The 19,458-nt window shown below is 40.7% G+C and overlaps 18 non-coding genes across 18 annotated transcripts; 16 read left to right on the forward strand and 2 right to left on the reverse strand.

Moving 5' to 3' along the window:
* Positions 1-149: 149 nt before the first annotated feature.
* Positions 150-223, forward strand: TRNAT-AGU (transfer RNA threonine (anticodon AGU)). Its single transcript has one exon. It is a non-coding gene; the product is annotated as a tRNA-Thr (tRNA).
* A 1,608-nt stretch (positions 224-1,831) lies between these two features.
* TRNAT-AGU (transfer RNA threonine (anticodon AGU)) lies at positions 1,832-1,905 on the forward strand. Its single transcript has one exon. It is a non-coding gene; the product is annotated as a tRNA-Thr (tRNA).
* Positions 1,906-2,672: 767 nt separating this feature from the next.
* Positions 2,673-2,746, forward strand: TRNAT-AGU (transfer RNA threonine (anticodon AGU)). Its single transcript has one exon. It is a non-coding gene; the product is annotated as a tRNA-Thr (tRNA).
* Positions 2,747-3,513: 767 nt separating this feature from the next.
* Positions 3,514-3,587, forward strand: TRNAT-AGU (transfer RNA threonine (anticodon AGU)). The gene has a single exon. It is a non-coding gene; the product is annotated as a tRNA-Thr (tRNA).
* Positions 3,588-5,195: 1,608 nt separating this feature from the next.
* On the forward strand, positions 5,196-5,269 carry TRNAT-AGU (transfer RNA threonine (anticodon AGU)). Its single transcript has one exon. It is a non-coding gene; the product is annotated as a tRNA-Thr (tRNA).
* A 767-nt stretch (positions 5,270-6,036) lies between these two features.
* TRNAT-AGU (transfer RNA threonine (anticodon AGU)) lies at positions 6,037-6,110 on the forward strand. The gene has a single exon. It is a non-coding gene; the product is annotated as a tRNA-Thr (tRNA).
* A 1,606-nt stretch (positions 6,111-7,716) lies between these two features.
* Positions 7,717-7,790, forward strand: TRNAT-AGU (transfer RNA threonine (anticodon AGU)). Its single transcript has one exon. It is a non-coding gene; the product is annotated as a tRNA-Thr (tRNA).
* Positions 7,791-8,866: 1,076 nt separating this feature from the next.
* On the reverse strand, positions 8,867-8,939 carry TRNAK-UUU (transfer RNA lysine (anticodon UUU)). Its single transcript has one exon. It is a non-coding gene; the product is annotated as a tRNA-Lys (tRNA).
* A 457-nt stretch (positions 8,940-9,396) lies between these two features.
* TRNAT-AGU (transfer RNA threonine (anticodon AGU)) lies at positions 9,397-9,470 on the forward strand. The gene has a single exon. It is a non-coding gene; the product is annotated as a tRNA-Thr (tRNA).
* Positions 9,471-10,237: 767 nt separating this feature from the next.
* TRNAT-AGU (transfer RNA threonine (anticodon AGU)) lies at positions 10,238-10,311 on the forward strand. The gene has a single exon. It is a non-coding gene; the product is annotated as a tRNA-Thr (tRNA).
* Positions 10,312-11,919: 1,608 nt separating this feature from the next.
* TRNAT-AGU (transfer RNA threonine (anticodon AGU)) lies at positions 11,920-11,993 on the forward strand. Its single transcript has one exon. It is a non-coding gene; the product is annotated as a tRNA-Thr (tRNA).
* Positions 11,994-12,760: 767 nt separating this feature from the next.
* Positions 12,761-12,834, forward strand: TRNAT-AGU (transfer RNA threonine (anticodon AGU)). The gene has a single exon. It is a non-coding gene; the product is annotated as a tRNA-Thr (tRNA).
* A 1,608-nt stretch (positions 12,835-14,442) lies between these two features.
* TRNAT-AGU (transfer RNA threonine (anticodon AGU)) lies at positions 14,443-14,516 on the forward strand. The gene has a single exon. It is a non-coding gene; the product is annotated as a tRNA-Thr (tRNA).
* A 767-nt stretch (positions 14,517-15,283) lies between these two features.
* Positions 15,284-15,357, forward strand: TRNAT-AGU (transfer RNA threonine (anticodon AGU)). The gene has a single exon. It is a non-coding gene; the product is annotated as a tRNA-Thr (tRNA).
* Positions 15,358-16,963: 1,606 nt separating this feature from the next.
* Positions 16,964-17,037, forward strand: TRNAT-AGU (transfer RNA threonine (anticodon AGU)). The gene has a single exon. It is a non-coding gene; the product is annotated as a tRNA-Thr (tRNA).
* Positions 17,038-17,802: 765 nt separating this feature from the next.
* Positions 17,803-17,876, forward strand: TRNAI-AAU (transfer RNA isoleucine (anticodon AAU)). Its single transcript has one exon. It is a non-coding gene; the product is annotated as a tRNA-Ile (tRNA).
* Positions 17,877-18,113: 237 nt separating this feature from the next.
* On the reverse strand, positions 18,114-18,186 carry TRNAK-UUU (transfer RNA lysine (anticodon UUU)). Its single transcript has one exon. It is a non-coding gene; the product is annotated as a tRNA-Lys (tRNA).
* A 457-nt stretch (positions 18,187-18,643) lies between these two features.
* TRNAT-AGU (transfer RNA threonine (anticodon AGU)) lies at positions 18,644-18,717 on the forward strand. Its single transcript has one exon. It is a non-coding gene; the product is annotated as a tRNA-Thr (tRNA).
* The last annotated feature ends 741 nt before the right edge of the window (positions 18,718-19,458 follow it).

Below are 19,458 nucleotides of genomic sequence, written 5' to 3' on the forward strand. Positions count from 1 at the left end.
TTAATGACATGCTCGTTTTGTGCAATGGAGTTTCAGTCAATTGGAAAACATTTTGAAAAGTTATATTGCAATAGAAGCCCAGCCTTAAAAAAGTGGATTTCACTTCTAAATGATTACATGAGGAAGGAAAGGAGACCAGATGCAAAAAAGGTGCTGTGGCTTAGTTGGTTAAAGCGCCTGTCTAGTAAACAGGAGATCCTGAGTTCGAATCTCAGCAGCGCCTGTCTGCTTTTTTTTCGACCAATCTGTCTCCCCAATATTAAAACTTTGTACAAAGATTGCTATTTCATGCTATTTAGAAGCACAGTCAGGCTTGAAATGTTGGCAAAGCATCCAAGAACTCTGGACTCCACTACCTTAGAGTCATATTGCCCAAGGTTGCGATGCCATCAGAAATAGCACATATTAGAATGAGCAATTCATATTTCCTGCTTAATTTTTTGTAAAAGAAGCAAAGGTACGCCTGAACAGGGACTTGAACCCTGGACCCTCAGATTAAAAGTCTGATGCTCTACCGACTGAGCTATCCAGGCACAAGGATCACTGCCCATTTGAAACTTGATTTTCACTCTACAGCACCTCCATACATGGCTACCTCACTGGTCAATAAAGGAAATGAATTACTAGTGCATTACACACATTTTGACACTGGAGACATAACTTTTTTCAGTCATTCCGTATCCAGATATAGAGATTTGCAGCATCTAGGACTTTAATGTTCACCCACTTACGGATTTGAATGTTTTGCCACATTCATGAGTGCAAACTTGCTCCCCAGTAAAGACGAACATGTGCTCCTCAATGCACACACTGGGCAATGCAGTCCACTCTAAATCGACGATTAATGACATGCTCGTTTTGTGCAATGGAGTTTCAGTCAATTGGAAAACATTTTGAAAAGTTATATTGCAACAGAAGCCCAGCCTTAAAAAAGTGGATTTCACTTCTAAATGATTACATGAGGAAGGAAAGGAGACCAGATGCAAAAAAGGTGCTGTGGCTTAGTTGGTTAAAGCGCCTGTCTAGTAAACAGGAGATCCTAAGTTCGAATCTCAGCAGCGCCTGTCTGCTTTTTTTTCGACCAATCTGTCTCCCCAATATTAAAACTTTGTACAAAGATTGCTATTTCATGCTATTTAGAAGCACAGTCAGGCTTGAAATGTTGGCAAAGCATCCAAGAACTCTGGACTCCACTACCTTAGAGTCATATTGCCCAAGGTTGCGATGCCATCAGAAACAGCACATATTAGAATGAGCAATTCATATTTCCTGCTTAATTTTTTGTAAAAGAAGCAAAGGTACGCCTGAACAGGGACTTGAACCCTGGACCCTCAGATTAAAAGTCTGATGCTCTACCGACTGAGCTATCCAGGCACATGGATCACTGCCATTTGAAACTTGATTTTCACTCTACAGCGCCTCCATACATGGCTACCTCACTGGTCAATAAAGGAAATGAATTACTAGTGCATTACACACATTTTGACACTGGAGACATAACTTTTTTCAGTCATTCCTTATCCAGATATAGAGATTTGCAGCATCTAGGACTTTAATGTTCACCCACTTACGGATTTGAATGTTTTGCCACATTCATGAGTGCAAAATTGCTCCCCAGTAAAGGCGAACATGTGCTCCTCAATACACACACTGGGCAATGCAGTCCACTCTAAATCAACGATTAATGACATGCTCGTTTTGTGCAATGGAGTTTCAGTCAATTGGAAAACATTTTGTAAAGTTATATTGCAACAGAAGCCCAGCCTTAAAAAAAGTGGATTTCACTTCTAAATGATTACATGAGGAAGGAAAGGAGATCAGATGCAAAAGAGGTGCTGTGGCTTAGTTGGTTAAAGCGCCTGTCTAGTAAACAGGAGATCCTGAGTTCGAATCTCAGCAGCGCCTGTCTGCTTTTTTTTCGACCAATCTGTCTCCCCAATATTAAAACTTTGTACAAAGATTGTTATTTCATGCTATTTAGAAGCACAGTCAGGCTTGAAATGTTGGCAAAGCATCCAAGAATTCTGGACTCCACTACCTTAGAGTCATATTGCCCAAGGTTGCGATGCCATCAGAAATAGCACATATTAGAATGAGCAATTCATATTTCCTGCTTAATTTTTTGTAAAAGAAGCAAAGGTACCCCTGAACAGGGACTTGAACCCTGGACCCTCAGATTAAAAGTCTGACGCTCTACCGACTGAGCTACCCAGGCACAAGGATCACTGCCCATTTGAAACTTGATTTTCACTCTACAGCACCTCCATACATGGCTAGCTCACTGGTCAATAAAGGATATGAATTACTAGTGCATTACACATATTTTGACACTGGAGACATAACTTTTTTCATTCATTCCGTATCCAGATATAGAGATTTGCAGCATCTAGGACTTTAATGTTCACCCACTTACGGATTTGAATGTTTTGCCACATTCATGAGTGCAAACTTGCTCCCCAGTAAAGACGAACATGTGCTCCTCAATGCAGACACTGGGCAATGCAGTCCACTCTAAATCGACGATTAATGACATGCTCGTTTTGTCCAATGGAGTTTCAGTCAATTGGAAAACATTTTGAAAAGTTATATTGCAATAGAAGCCCAGCCTTAAAAAAGTGGATTTCACTTCTAAATGATTACATGAGGAAGGAAAGGAGACCAGATGCAAAAAAGGTGCTGTGGCTTAGTTGGTTAAAGCGCCTGTCTAGTAAACAGGAGATCCTGAGTTCGAATCTCAGCAGCGCCTGTCTGCTTTTTTTTCGACCAATCTGTCTCCCCAATATTAAAACTTTGTACAAAGATTGTTATTTCATGCTATTTAGAAGCACAGTCAGGCTTGAAATGTTGGCAAAGCATCCAAGAATTCTGGACTCCACTACCTTAGAGTCATATTGCCCAAGGTTGCGATGCCATCAGAAATAGCACATATTAGAATGAGCAATTCATATTTCCTGCTTAATTTTTTGTAAAAGAAGCAAAGGTACCCCTGAACAGGGACTTGAACCCTGGACCCTCAGATTAAAAGTCTGATGCTCTACCGACTGAGCTACCCAGGCACAAGGATCACTGCCCATTTGAAACTTGATTTTCACTCTACAGCACCTCCATACATGGCTAGCTCACTGGTCAATAAAGGATATGAATTACTAGTGCATTACACACATTTTGACACTGGAGACATAACTTTTTTCATTCATTCCGTATCCAGATATAGAGATTTGCAGCATCTAGGACTTTAATGTTCACCCACTTACGGATTTGAATGTTTTGCCACATTCATGAGTGCAAACTTGCTCCCCAGTAAAGACGAACATGTGCTCCTCAATGCACACACTGGGCAATGCAGTCCACTCTAAATCGACGATTAATGACATGCTCGTTTTGTCCAATGGAGTTTCAGTCAATTGGAAAACATTTTGAAAAGTTATATTGCAATAGAAGCCCAGCCTTAAAAAAGTGGATTTCACTTCTAAATGATTACATGAGGAAGGAAAGGAGACCAGATGCAAAAAAGGTGCTGTGGCTTAGTTGGTTAAAGCGCCTGTCTAGTAAACAGGAGATCCTGAGTTCGAATCTCAGCAGCGCCTGTCTGCTTTTTTTTCGACCAATCTGTCTCCCCAATATTAAAACTTTGTACAAAGATTGCTATTTCATGCTATTTAGAAGCACAGTCAGGCTTGAAATGTTGGCAAAGCATCCAAGAACTCTGGACTCCACTACCTTAGAGTCATATTGCCCAAGGTTGCGATGCCATCAGAAATAGCACATATTAGAATGAGCAATTCATATTTCCTGCTTAATTTTTTGTAAAAGAAGCAAAGGTACGCCTGAACAGGGACTTGAACCCTGGACCCTCAGATTAAAAGTCTGATGCTCTACCGACTGAGCTATCCAGGCACAAGGATCACTGCCCATTTGAAACTTGATTTTCACTCTACAGCACCTCCATACATGGCTACCTCACTGGTCAATAAAGGAAATGAATTACTAGTGCATTACACACATTTTGACACTGGAGACATAACTTTTTTCAGTCATTCCGTATCCAGATATAGAGATTTGCAGCATCTAGGACTTTAATGTTCACCCACTTACGGATTTGAATGTTTTGCCACATTCATGAGTGCAAACTTGCTCCCCAGTAAAGACGAACATGTGCTCCTCAATGCACACACTGGGCAATGCAGTCCACTCTAAATCGACGATTAATGACATGCTCGTTTTGTGCAATGGAGTTTCAGTCAATTGGAAAACATTTTGAAAAGTTATATTGCAACAGAAGCCCAGCCTTAAAAAAGTGGATTTCACTTCTAAATGATTACATGAGGAAGGAAAGGAGACCAGATGCAAAAAAGGTGCTGTGGCTTAGTTGGTTAAAGCGCCTGTCTAGTAAACAGGAGATCCTAAGTTCGAATCTCAGCAGCGCCTGTCTGCTTTTTTTTCGACCAATCTGTCTCCCCAATATTAAAACTTTGTACAAAGATTGCTATTTCATGCTATTTAGAAGCACAGTCAGGCTTGAAATGTTGGCAAAGCATCCAAGAACTCTGGACTCCACTACCTTAGAGTCATATTGCCCAAGGTTGCGATGCCATCAGAAACAGCACATATTAGAATGAGCAATTCATATTTCCTGCTTAATTTTTTGTAAAAGAAGCAAAGGTACGCCTGAACAGGGACTTGAACCCTGGACCCTCAGATTAAAAGTCTGATGCTCTACCGACTGAGCTATCCAGGCACATGGATCACTGCCATTTGAAACTTGATTTTCACTCTACAGCGCCTCCATACATGGCTACCTCACTGGTCAATAAAGGAAATGAATTACTAGTGCATTACACACATTTTGACACTGGAGACATAACTTTTTTCAGTCATTCCTTATCCAGATATAGAGATTTGCAGCATCTAGGACTTTAATGTTCACCCACTTACGGATTTGAATGTTTTGCCACATTCATGAGTGCAAAATTGCTCCCCAGTAAAGGCGAACATGTGCTCCTCAATACACACACTGGGCAATGCAGTCCACTCTAAATCAACGATTAATGACATGCTCGTTTTGTGCAATGGAGTTTCAGTCAATTGGAAAACATTTTGTAAAGTTATATTGCAACAGAAGCCCAGCCTTAAAAAAAGTGGATTTCACTTCTAAATGATTACATGAGGAAGGAAAGGAGATCAGATGCAAAAGAGGTGCTGTGGCTTAGTTGGTTAAAGCGCCTGTCTAGTAAACAGGAGATCCTGAGTTCGAATCTCAGCAGCGCCTGTCTGCTTTTTTTTCGACCAATCTGTCTCCCCAATATTAAAACTTTGTACAAAGATTGTTATTTCATGCTATTTAGAAGCACAGTCAGGCTTGAAATGTTGGCAAAGCATCCAAGAATTCTGGACTCCACTACCTTAGAGTCATATTGCCCAAGGTTGCGATGCCATCAGAAATAGCACATATTAGAATGAGCAATTCATATTTCCTGCTAAATTTTTTGTAAAAGAAGCAAAGATACGCCTGAACAGGGACTTGAACCCTGGACCCTCAGATTAAAAGTCTGATGCTCTACCGACTGAGCTATCCAGGCACAGGGATCACTGCCCATTTGAAACTTGATTTTCACTCTACAGCACCTCCATACATGGCTACCTCACTGGTCAATAAAGGAAATGAATTACTAGTGCATTACACACATTTTGACACTGGAGACATAACTTTTTTCAGTCATTCCGTATCCAGATATAGAGATTTGCAGCATCTAGGACTTTAATGTTCACCCACTTACGGATTTTAATGTTTTGCCACATTCATGAGTGCAAACTTGCTCCCCAGTAAAGACGAACATGTGCTCCTCAATGCACACACTGGGCAATGCAGTCCACTCTAAATCGACGATTAATGACATGCTCGTTTTGTGCAATGGAGTTTCAGTCAATTGGAAAACATTTTGAAATGTTATATTGCAACAGAAGCCCAGCCTTAAAAAAGTGGATTTCACTTCTAAATGATTACATGAGGAAGGAAAGGAGACCATATGCAAAAAAGGTGCTGTGGCTTAGTTGGTTAAAGCGCCTGTCTAGTAAACAGGAGATCCTGAGTTCGAATCTCAGCAGCGCCTGTCTGCTTTTTTTCGACCAATCTGTCTCCCCAATATTAAAACTTTGTACAAAGATTGCTATTTCATGCTATTTAGAAGCACAGTCAGGCTTGATATGTTGGCAAAGCATCCAAGAACTCTGGACTCCACTACCTTAGAGTCATATTGCCCAAGGTTGCGATGCCATCAGAAATAGCACATATTAGAATGGGCAATTCATATTTCCTGCTTAATTTTTTGTAAAAGAAGCAAAGGTACGCCTGAACAGGGACTTGAACCCTGGACCCTCAGATTAAAAGTCTGATGCTCTACCCACTGAGCTATCCAGGCAGATGGATCACTGCCATTTGAAACTTGATTTTCACTCTACAGCACCTCCATACATGGCTACCTCACTGGTCAATAAAGGAAATGAATTACTAGTGCATTACACACATTTTGACACTGGAGCCATAACTTTTTTCAGTCATTCCGTATCCAGATATAGAGATTTGCAGCATCTAGGACTTTAATGTTCACCCACTTACGGATTTGAATGTTTTGCCACATTCATGAGTGCAAACTTGCTCCCCAGTAAAGATGAACATGTGCTCCTCAATGCACACACTGGACAATGCAGTCCACTCTAAATCGCCGATTAATGACATGCTCGTTTTGTGCAATGGAGTTTCAGTCAATTGGAAAACATTTTGAAAAGTTATATTGCAACAGAAGCCCAGCCTTAAAAAAGTGGATTTCACTTCTAAATGATTACATGAGGAAGGAAAGGAGACCAGATGCAAAAAAGGTGCTGTGGCTTAGTTGGTTAAAGCGCCTGTCTAGTAAACAGGAGATTCTGAGTTCGAATCTCAGCAGCGCCTGTCTGCTTTTTTTTCGACCAATCTGTCTCCCCAATATTAAAACTTTGTACAAAGATTGCTATTTCATGCTATTTAGAAGCACAGTGAGGCTTGAAATGTTGGCAAAGCATCCAAGAACTCTGGACTCCACTACCTTAGAGTCATATTGCCCAAGGTTGCGATGCCATCAGAAATAGCACATATTAGAATGAGCAATTCATATTTCCTGCTTAATTTTTTGTAAAAGAAGCAAAGGTACGCCTGAACAGGGACTTGAACCCTGGACCCTCAGATTAAAAGTCTGATGCTCTACCGACTGAGCTATCCAGGCACATGGATCACTGCCCATTTGAAACTTGATTTTCACTCTACAGCACCTCCATACATGGCTACCTCACTGGTCAATAAAGGAAATGAATTACTAGTGCATTACACACATTTTGACACTGGAGACATAACTTTTTTCAGTCATTCCGTATCCAGATATAGAGATTTGCAGCATCTAGGACTTTAATGTTCACCCACTTACGGATTTGAATGTTTTGCCACATTCATGAGTGCAAACTTGCTCCCCAGTAAAGACGAACATGTGCTCCTCAATGCACACACTGGGCAATGCAGTCCACTCTAAATCGATGATTAATGACATGCTCGTTTTGTGCAATGGAGTTTCAGTCAATTGGAAAACATTTTGAAAAGTTATATTGCAACAGAAGCCCAGCCTTAAAAAAGTGGATTTCACTTCTAAATGATTACATGAGGAAGGAAAGGAGACCAGATGCAAAAAAGGTGCTGTGGCTTAGTTGGTTAAAGCGCCTGTCTAGTAAACAGGAGATCCTGAGTTCGAATCTCAGCAGCGCCTGTCTGCTTTTTTTCGACCAATCTGTCTCCCCAATATTAAAATGTTGTACAAAGATTGCTATTTCATGCTATTTAGAAGCACAGTCAGGCTTGATATGTTGGCAAAGCATCCAAGAACTCTGGACTCCACTACCTTAGAGTCATATTGCCCAAGGTTGCGATGCCATCAGAAATAGCACATATTAGAATGGGCAATTCATATTTCCTGCTTAATTTTTTGTAAAAGAAGCAAAGATACGCCTGAACAGGGACTTGAACCCTGGACCCTCAGATTAAAAGTCTGATGCTCTACCGACTGAGCTATCCAGGCAGATGGATCACTGCCATTTGAAACTTGATTTTCACTCTACAGCACCTCCATACATGGCTACCTCACTGGTCAATAAAGGAAATGAATTACTAGTGCATTACACACATTTTGACACTGGAGACATAACTTTTTTCAGTCATTCCGTATCCAGATATAGAGATTTGCAGCATCTAGGACTTTAATGTTCACCCACTTACGGATTTTAATGTTTTGCCACATTCATGAGTGCAAACTTGCTCCCCAGTAAAGACGAACATGTGCTCCTCAATGCACACACTGGGCAATGCAGTCCACTCTAAATCGACGATTAATGACATGCTCGTTTTGTGCAATGGAGTTTCAGTCAATTGGAAAACATTTTGAAAAGTTATATTGCAACAGAAGCCCAGCCTTAAAAAAGTGGATTTCACTTCTAAATGATTACATGAGGAAGGAAAGGAGACCAGATGCAAAAAAGGTGCTGTGGCTTAGTTGGTTAAAGCGCCTGTCTAGTGAACAGGAGATCCTGAGTTCGAATCTCAGCAGCGCCTGTCTGCTTTTTTTTCGACCAATCTGTCTCCCCAATATTAAAACTTTGTACAAAGATTGCTATTTCATGCTATTTAGAAGCACAGTCAAGCTTGAAATGTTGTCAAAGCATCCAAGAACTCTGGACTCCACTACCTTAGAGTCATATTGCCCAAGGTTGCGATGCCATCAGAAATAGCACATATTAGAATGAGCAATTCATATTTCCTGCTTAATTTTTTGTAAAAGAAGCAAAGGTACGCCTGAACAGGGACTTGAACCCTGGACCCTCAGATTAAAAGTCTGATGCTCTACCAACTGAGCTATCCAGGCACAATGATCACTGCCCATTTGAAACTTGATTTTCACTCTACAGCACCTCCATACATGGCTACCTCACTGGTCAATAAAGGAAATGAATTACTAGTGCATTACACACATTTTGACACTGGAGACATAACTTTTTTCAGTCATTCCGTATCCAGATATAGAGATTTGCAGCATCTAGGACTTTAATGTTCACCCACTTACGGATTTGAATGTTTTGCCACATTCATGAGTGCAAACTTGCTCCCCAGTAAAGACGAACATGTGCTCCTCAATGCACACACTGGGCAATGCAGTCCACTCTAAATCGACGATTAATGACATGCTCGTTTTGTGCAATGGAGTTTCAGTCAATTGGAAAACATTTTGAAAAGTTATATTGCAATAGAAGCCCAGCCTTAAAAAAGTGGATTTCACTTCTAAATGATTACATGAGGAAGGAAAGGAGACCAGATGCAAAAAAGGTGCTGTGGCTTAGTTGGTTAAAGCGCCTGTCTAGTAAACAGGAGATCCTGAGTTCGAATCTCAGCAGCGCCTGTCTGCTTTTTTTTCGACCAATCTGTCTCCCCAATATTAAAACTTTGTACAAAGATTGCTATTTCATGCTATTTAGAAGCACAGTCAGGCTTGAAATGTTGGCAAAGCATCCAAGAACTCTGGACTCCACTACCTTAGAGTCATATTGCCCAAGGTTGCGATGCCATCAGAAATAGCACATATTAGAATGAGCAATTCATATTTCCTGCTTAATTTTTTGTAAAAGAAGCAAAGGTACCCCTGAACAGGGACTTGAACCCTGGACCCTCAGATTAAAAGTCTGATGCTCTACCGACTGAGCTACCCAGGCACAAGGATCACTGCCCATTTGAAACTTGATTTTCACTCTACAGCACCTCCATACATGGCTAGCTCACTGGTCAATAAAGGATATGAATTACTAGTGCATTACACACATTTTGACACTGGAGACATAACTTTTTTCATTCATTCCGTATCCAGATATAGAGATTTGCAGCATCTAGGACTTTAATGTTCACCCACTTACGGATTTGAATGTTTTGCCACATTCATGAGTGCAAACTTGCTCCCCAGTAAAGACGAACATGTGCTCCTCAATGCACACACTGGGCAATGCAGTCCACTCTAAATCGACGATTAATGACATGCTCGTTTTGTGCAATGGAGTTTCAGTCAATTGGAAAACATTTTGAAAAGTTATATTGCAATAGAAGCCCAGCCTTAAAAAAGTGGATTTCACTTCTAAATGATTACATGAGGAAGGAAAGGAGACCAGATGCAAAAAAGGTGCTGTGGCTTAGTTGGTTAAAGCGCCTGTCTAGTAAACAGGAGATCCTGAGTTCGAATCTCAGCAGCGCCTGTCTGCTTTTTTTTCGACCAATCTGTCTCCCCAATATTAAAACTTTGTACAAAGATTGCTATTTCATGCTATTTAGAAGCACAGTCAGGCTTGAAATGTTGGCAAAGCATCCAAGAACTCTGGACTCCACTACCTTAGAGTCATATTGCCCAAGGTTGCGATGCCATCAGAAATAGCACATATTAGAATGAGCAATTCATATTTCCTGCTTAATTTTTTGTAAAAGAAGCAAAGGTACGCCTGAACAGGGACTTGAACCCTGGACCCTCAGATTAAAAGTCTGATGCTCTACCGACTGAGCTATCCAGGCACAAGGATCACTGCCCATTTGAAACTTGATTTTCACTCTACAGCACCTCCATACATGGCTACCTCACTGGTCAATAAAGGAAATGAATTACTAGTGCATTACACACATTTTGACACTGGAGACATAACTTTTTTCAGTCATTCCGTATCCAGATATAGAGATTTGCAGCATCTAGGACTTTAATGTTCACCCACTTACGGATTTGAATGTTTTGCCACATTCATGAGTGCAAACTTGCTCCCCAGTAAAGACGAACATGTGCTCCTCAATGCACACACTGGGCAATGCAGTCCACTCTAAATCGACGATTAATGACATGCTCGTTTTGTGCAATGGAGTTTCAGTCAATTGGAAAACATTTTGAAAAGTTATATTGCAACAGAAGCCCAGCCTTAAAAAAGTGGATTTCACTTCTAAATGATTACATGAGGAAGGAAAGGAGACCAGATGCAAAAAAGGTGCTGTGGCTTAGTTGGTTAAAGCGCCTGTCTAGTAAACAGGAGATCCTAAGTTCGAATCTCAGCAGCGCCTGTCTGCTTTTTTTTCGACCAATCTGTCTCCCCAATATTAAAACTTTGTACAAAGATTGCTATTTCATGCTATTTAGAAGCACAGTCAGGCTTGAAATGTTGGCAAAGCATCCAAGAACTCTGGACTCCACTACCTTAGAGTCATATTGCCCAAGGTTGCGATGCCATCAGAAACAGCACATATTAGAATGAGCAATTCATATTTCCTGCTTAATTTTTTGTAAAAGAAGCAAAGGTACGCCTGAACAGGGACTTGAACCCTGGACCCTCAGATTAAAAGTCTGATGCTCTACCGACTGAGCTATCCAGGCACATGGATCACTGCCATTTGAAACTTGATTTTCACTCTACAGCGCCTCCATACATGGCTACCTCACTGGTCAATAAAGGAAATGAATTACTAGTGCATTACACACATTTTGACACTGGAGACATAACTTTTTTCAGTCATTCCTTATCCAGATATAGAGATTTGCAGCATCTAGGACTTTAATGTTCACCCACTTACGGATTTGAATGTTTTGCCACATTCATGAGTGCAAAATTGCTCCCCAGTAAAGGCGAACATGTGCTCCTCAATACACACACTGGGCAATGCAGTCCACTCTAAATCAACGATTAATGACATGCTCGTTTTGTGCAATGGAGTTTCAGTCAATTGGAAAACATTTTGTAAAGTTATATTGCAACAGAAGCCCAGCCTTAAAAAAAGTGGATTTCACTTCTAAATGATTACATGAGGAAGGAAAGGAGATCAGATGCAAAAGAGGTGCTGTGGCTTAGTTGGTTAAAGCGCCTGTCTAGTAAACAGGAGATCCTGAGTTCGAATCTCAGCAGCGCCTGTCTGCTTTTTTTTCGACCAATCTGTCTCCCCAATATTAAAACTTTGTACAAAGATTGTTATTTCATGCTATTTAGAAGCACAGTCAGGCTTGAAATGTTGGCAAAGCATCCAAGAATTCTGGACTCCACTACCTTAGAGTCATATTGCCCAAGGTTGCGATGCCATCAGAAATAGCACATATTAGAATGAGCAATTCATATTTCCTGCTTAATTTTTTGTAAAAGAAGCAAAGGTACCCCTGAACAGGGACTTGAACCCTGGACCCTCAGATTAAAAGTCTGATGCTCTACCGACTGAGCTACCCAGGCACAAGGATCACTGCCCATTTGAAACTTGATTTTCACTCTACAGCACCTCCATACATGGCTAGCTCACTGGTCAATAAAGGATATGAATTACTAGTGCATTACACACATTTTGACACTGGAGACATAACTTTTTTCATTCATTCCGTATCCAGATATAGAGATTTGCAGCATCTAGGACTTTAATGTTCACCCACTTACGGATTTGAATGTTTTGCCACATTCATGAGTGCAAACTTGCTCCCCAGTAAAGACGAACATGTGCTCCTCAATGCACACACTGGGCAATGCAGTCCACTCTAAATCGACGATTAATGACATGCTCGTTTTGTGCAATGGAGTTTCAGTCAATTGGAAAACATTTTGAAAAGTTATATTGCAATAGAAGCCCAGCCTTAAAAAAGTGGATTTCACTTCTAAATGATTACATGAGGAAGGAAAGGAGACCAGATGCAAAAAAGGTGCTGTGGCTTAGTTGGTTAAAGCGCCTGTCTAGTAAACAGGAGATCCTGAGTTCGAATCTCAGCAGCGCCTGTCTGCTTTTTTTTCGACCAATCTGTCTCCCCAATATTAAAACTTTGTACAAAGATTGCTATTTCATGCTATTTAGAAGCACAGTCAGGCTTGAAATGTTGGCAAAGCATCCAAGAACTCTGGACTCCACTACCTTAGAGTCATATTGCCCAAGGTTGCGATGCCATCAGAAATAGCACATATTAGAATGAGCAATTCATATTTCCTGCTTAATTTTTTGTAAAAGAAGCAAAGGTACGCCTGAACAGGGACTTGAACCCTGGACCCTCAGATTAAAAGTCTGATGCTCTACCGACTGAGCTATCCAGGCACAAGGATCACTGCCCATTTGAAACTTGATTTTCACTCTACAGCACCTCCATACATGGCTACCTCACTGGTCAATAAAGGAAATGAATTACTAGTGCATTACACACATTTTGACACTGGAGACATAACTTTTTTCAGTCATTCCGTATCCAGATATAGAGATTTGCAGCATCTAGGACTTTAATGTTCACCCACTTACGGATTTGAATGTTTTGCCACATTCATGAGTGCAAACTTGCTCCCCAGTAAAGACGAACATGTGCTCCTCAATGCACACACTGGGCAATGCAGTCCACTCTAAATCGACGATTAATGACATGCTCGTTTTGTGCAATGGAGTTTCAGTCAATTGGAAAACATTTTGAAAAGTTATATTGCAACAGAAGCCCAGCCTTAAAAAAGTGGATTTCACTTCTAAATGATTACATGAGGAAGGAAAGGAGACCAGATGCAAAAAAGGTGCTGTGGCTTAGTTGGTTAAAGCGCCTGTCTAGTAAACAGGAGATCCTAAGTTCGAATCTCAGCAGCGCCTGTCTGCTTTTTTTTCGACCAATCTGTCTCCCCAATATTAAAACTTTGTACAAAGATTGCTATTTCATGCTATTTAGAAGCACAGTCAGGCTTGAAATGTTGGCAAAGCATCCAAGAACTCTGGACTCCACTACCTTAGAGTCATATTGCCCAAGGTTGCGATGCCATCAGAAACAGCACATATTAGAATGAGCAATTCATATTTCCTGCTTAATTTTTTGTAAAAGAAGCAAAGGTACGCCTGAACAGGGACTTGAACCCTGGACCCTCAGATTAAAAGTCTGATGCTCTACCGACTGAGCTATCCAGGCACATGGATCACTGCCATTTGAAACTTGATTTTCACTCTACAGCGCCTCCATACATGGCTACCTCACTGGTCAATAAAGGAAATGAATTACTAGTGCATTACACACATTTTGACACTGGAGACATAACTTTTTTCAGTCATTCCTTATCCAGATATAGAGATTTGCAGCATCTAGGACTTTAATGTTCACCCACTTACGGATTTGAATGTTTTGCCACATTCATGAGTGCAAAATTGCTCCCCAGTAAAGGCGAACATGTGCTCCTCAATACACACACTGGGCAATGCAGTCCACTCTAAATCAACGATTAATGACATGCTCGTTTTGTGCAATGGAGTTTCAGTCAATTGGAAAACATTTTGTAAAGTTATATTGCAACAGAAGCCCAGCCTTAAAAAAAGTGGATTTCACTTCTAAATGATTACATGAGGAAGGAAAGGAGATCAGATGCAAAAGAGGTGCTGTGGCTTAGTTGGTTAAAGCGCCTGTCTAGTAAACAGGAGATCCTGAGTTCGAATCTCAGCAGCGCCTGTCTGCTTTTTTTTCGACCAATCTGTCTCCCCAATATTAAAACTTTGTACAAAGATTGTTATTTCATGCTATTTAGAAGCACAGTCAGGCTTGAAATGTTGGCAAAGCATCCAAGAATTCTGGACTCCACTACCTTAGAGTCATATTGCCCAAGGTTGCGATGCCATCAGAAATAGCACATATTAGAATGAGCAATTCATATTTCCTGCTAAATTTTTTGTAAAAGAAGCAAAGATACGCCTGAACAGGGACTTGAACCCTGGACCCTCAGATTAAAAGTCTGATGCTCTACCGACTGAGCTATCCAGGCACAGGGATCACTGCCCATTTGAAACTTGATTTTCACTCTACAGCACCTCCATACATGGCTACCTCACTGGTCAATAAAGGAAATGAATTACTAGTGCATTACACACATTTTGACACTGGAGACATAACTTTTTTCAGTCATTCCGTATCCAGATATAGAGATTTGCAGCATCTAGGACTTTAATGTTCACCCACTTACGGATTTTAATGTTTTGCCACATTCATGAGTGCAAACTTGCTCCCCAGTAAAGACGAACATGTGCTCCTCAATGCACACACTGGGCAATGCAGTCCACTCTAAATCGACGATTAATGACATGCTCGTTTTGTGCAATGGAGTTTCAGTCAATTGGAAAACATTTTGAAAAGTTATATTGCAACAGAAGCCCAGCCTTAAAAAAGTGGATTTCACTTCTAAATGATTACATGAGGAAGGAAAGGAGACCATATGCAAAAAAGGTGCTGTGGCTTAGTTGGTTAAAGCGCCTGTCTAGTAAACAGGAGATCCTGAGTTCGAATCTCAGCAGCGCCTGTCTGCTTTTTTTCGACCAATCTGTCTCCCCAATATTAAAACTTTGTACAAAGATTGCTATTTCATGCTATTTAGAAGCACAGTCAGGCTTGATATGTTGGCAAAGCATCCAAGAACTCTGGACTCCACTACCTTAGAGTCATATTGCCCAAGGTTGCGATGCCATCAGAAATGGCACATATTAGAATGGGCAATTCATATTTCCTGCTTAATTTTTTGTAAAAGAAGCAAAGGTACGCCTGAACAGGGACTTGAACCCTGGACCCTCAGATTAAAAGTCTGATGCTCTACCGACTGAGCTATCCAGGCAGATGGATCACTGCCATTTGAAACTTGATTTTCACTCTACAGCACCTCCATACATGGCTACCTCACTGGTCAATAAAGGAAATGAATTACTAGTGCATTACACACATTTTGACACTGGAGCCATAACTTTTTTCAGTCATTCCGTATCCAGATATAGAGATTTGCAGCATCTAGGACTTTAATGTTCACCCACTTACGGATTTGAATGTTTTGCCACATTCATGAGTGCAAACTTGCTCCCCAGTAAAGATGAACATGTGCTCCTCAATGCACACACTGGACAATGCAGTCCACTCTAAATCGACGATTAATGACATGCTCGTTTTGTGCAATGGAGTTTCAGTCAATTGGAAAACATTTTGAAAAGTTATATTGCAACAGAAGCCCAGCCTTAAAAAAGTGGATTTCACTTCTAAATGATTACATGAGGAAGGAAAGGAGACCAGATGCAAAAAAGGTGCTGTGGCTTAGTTGGTTAAAGCGCCTGTCTAGTAAACAGGAGATTCTGAGTTCGAATCTCAGCAGCGCCTGTCTGCTTTTTTTTCGACCAATCTGTCTCCCCAATATTAAAACTTTGTACAAAGATTGCTATTTCATGCTATTTAGAAGCACAGTGAGGCTTGAAATGTTGGCAAAGCATCCAAGAACTCTGGACTCCACTACCTTAGAGTCATATTGCCCAAGGTTGCGATGCCATCAGAAATAGCACATATTAGAATGAGCAATTCATATTTCCTGCTTAATTTTTTGTAAAAGAAGCAAAGGTACGCCTGAACAGGGACTTGAACCCTGGACCCTCAGATTAAAAGTCTGATGCTCTACCGACTGAGCTATCCAGGCACAGGGATCACTGCCCATTTGAAACTTGATTTTCACTCTACAGCACCTCCATACATGGCTACCTCACTGGTCAATAAAGGAAATGAATTACTAGTGCATTACACACATTTTGACACTGGAGACATAACTTTTTTCAGTCATTCCGTATCCAGATATAGAGATTTGCAGCATCTAGGACTTTAATGTTCACCCACTTACGGATTTGAATGTTTTGCCACATTCATGATTGCAAACTTGCTCCCCAGTAAAGACGAACATGTGCTCCTCAATGCACACACTGGGCAATGCAGTCCACTCTAAATCGATGATTAATGACATGCTCGTTTTGTGCAATGGAGTTTCAGTCAATTGGAAAACATTTTGAAAAGTTATATTGCAACAGAAGCCCAGCCTTAAAAAAGTGGATTTCACTTCTAAATGATTACATGAGGAAGGAAAGGAGACCAGATGCAAAAAAGGTGCTGTGGCTTAGTTGGTTAAAGCGCCTGTCTAGTAAACAGGAGATCCTGAGTTCGAATCTCAGCAGCGCCTGTCTGCTTTTTTTCGACCAATCTGTCTCCCCAATATTAAAATTTTGTACAAAGATTGCTATTTCATGCTATTTAGAAGCACAGTCAGGCTTGATATGTTGGCAAAGCATCCAAGAACTCTGGACTCCACTACCTTAGAGTCATATTGCCCAAGGTTGCGATGCCATCAGAAATAGCACATATTAGAATGGGCAATTCATATTTCCTGCTTAATTTTTTGTAAAAGAAGCAAAGATACGCCTGAACAGGGACTTGAACCCTGGACTCTCAGATTAAAAGTCTGATGCTCTACCGACTGAGCTATCCAGGCAGATGGATCACTGCCATTTGAAACTTGATTTTCACTCTACAGCACCTCCATACATGGCTACCTCACTGGTCAATAAAGGAAATGAATTACTAGTGCATTACACACATTTTGACACTGGAGACATAACTTTTTTCAGTCATTCCGTATCCAGATATAGAGATTTGCAGCATCTAGGACTTTAATGTTCACCCACTTACGGATTTGAATGTTTTGCCACATTCATGAGTGCAAACTTGCTCCCCAGTAAAGACGAACATGTGCTCCTCAATGCACACACTGGGCAATGCAGTCCACTCTAAATCGACGATTAATGACATGCTCGTTTTGTGCAATGGAGTTTCAGTCAATTGGAAAACATTTTGAAAAGTTATATTGCAACAGAAGCCCAGCCTTAAAAAAGTGGATTTCACTTCTAAATGATTACATGAGGAAGGAAAGGAGACCAGATGCAAAAAAGGTGCTGTGGCTTAGTTGGTTAAAGCGCCTGTCTAATAAACAGGAGATCCTGAGTTCGAATCTCAGCAGCGCCTGTCTGCTTTTTTTTCGACCAATCTGTCTCCCCAATATTAAAACTTTGTACAAAGATTGCTATTTCATGCTATTTAGAAGCACAGTCAAGCTTGAAATGTTGGCAAAGCATCCAAGAACTCTGGACTCCACTACCTTAGAGTCATATTGCCCAAGGTTGCGATGCCATCAGAAATAGCACATATTAGAATGAGCAATTCATATTTCCTGCTTAATTTTTTGTAAAAGAAGCAAAGGTACGCCTGAACAGGGACTTGAACCCTGGACCCTCAGATTAAAAGTCTGATGCTCTACCAACTGAGCTATCCAGGCACAATGATCACTGCCCATTTGAAACTTGATTTTCACTCTACAGCACCTCCATACATGGCTACCTCACTGGTCAATAAAGGAAATGAATTACTAGTGCATTACACACATTTTGACACTGGAGACATAACTTTTTTCAGTCATTCCGTATCCAGATATAGAGATTTGCAGCATCTAGGACTTTAATGTTCACCCACTTACGGATTTGAATGTTTTGCCACATTCATGAGTGCAAACTTGCTCCCCAGTAAAGACGAACATGTGCTCCTCAATGCACACACTGGGCAATGCAGTCCACTCTAAATCGACGATTAATGACATGCTCGTTTTGTGCAATGGAGTTTCAGTCAATTGGAAAACATTTTGAAAAGTTATATTGCAATAGAAGCCCAGCCTTAAAAAAGTGGATTTCACTTCTAAATGATTACATGAGGAAGGAAAGGAGACCAGATGCAAAAAAGGTGCTGTGGCTTAGTTGGTTAAAGCGCCTGTCTAGTAAACAGGAGATCCTGAGTTCGAATCTCAGCAGCGCCTGTCTGCTTTTTTTTCGACCAATCTGTCTCCCCAATATTAAAACTTTGTACAAAGATTGCTATTTCATGCTATTTAGAAGCACAGTCAGGCTTGAAATGTTGGCAAAGCATCCAAGAACTCTGGACTCCACTACCTTAGAGTCATATTGCCCAAGGTTGCGATGCCATCAGAAATAGCACATATTAGAATGAGCAATTCATATTTCCTGCTTAATTTTTTGTAAAAGAAGCAAAGGTACGCCTGAACAGGGACTTGAACCCTGGACCCTCAGATTAAAAGTCTGATGCTCTACCGACTGAGCTATCCAGGCACAGGGATCACTGCCCATTTGAAACTTGATTTTCACTCTACAGCACCTCCATACATGGCTACCTCACTGGTCAATAAAGGAAATTAATTACTAGTGCATTACACACATTTTGACACTGGAGACATAACTTTTTTCAGTCATTCCGTATCCAGATATAGAGATTTGCAGCATCTAGGACTTTAATGTTCACCCACTTACGGATTTTAATGTTTTGCCACATTCATGAGTGCAAACTTGCTCCCCAGTAAAGACAAACATGTGCTCCTCAATGCACACACTGGGCAATGCAGTCCACTCTAAATCGACGATTAATGACATGCTCGTTTTGTGCAATGGAGTTTCAGTCAATTGGAAAACATTTTGAAAAGTTATATTGCAACAGAAGCCCAGCCTTAAAAAAGTGGATTTCACTTCTAAATGATTACATGAGG

This window comes from Ambystoma mexicanum, unplaced genomic scaffold, assembly GCF_040938575.1.
Source record: "Ambystoma mexicanum isolate Mex_15411 unplaced genomic scaffold, UKY_AmexF1_1 Mex_scaf1, whole genome shotgun sequence".
In the NCBI taxonomy this organism is placed as follows: domain Eukaryota; kingdom Metazoa; phylum Chordata; class Amphibia; order Caudata; family Ambystomatidae; genus Ambystoma; species Ambystoma mexicanum.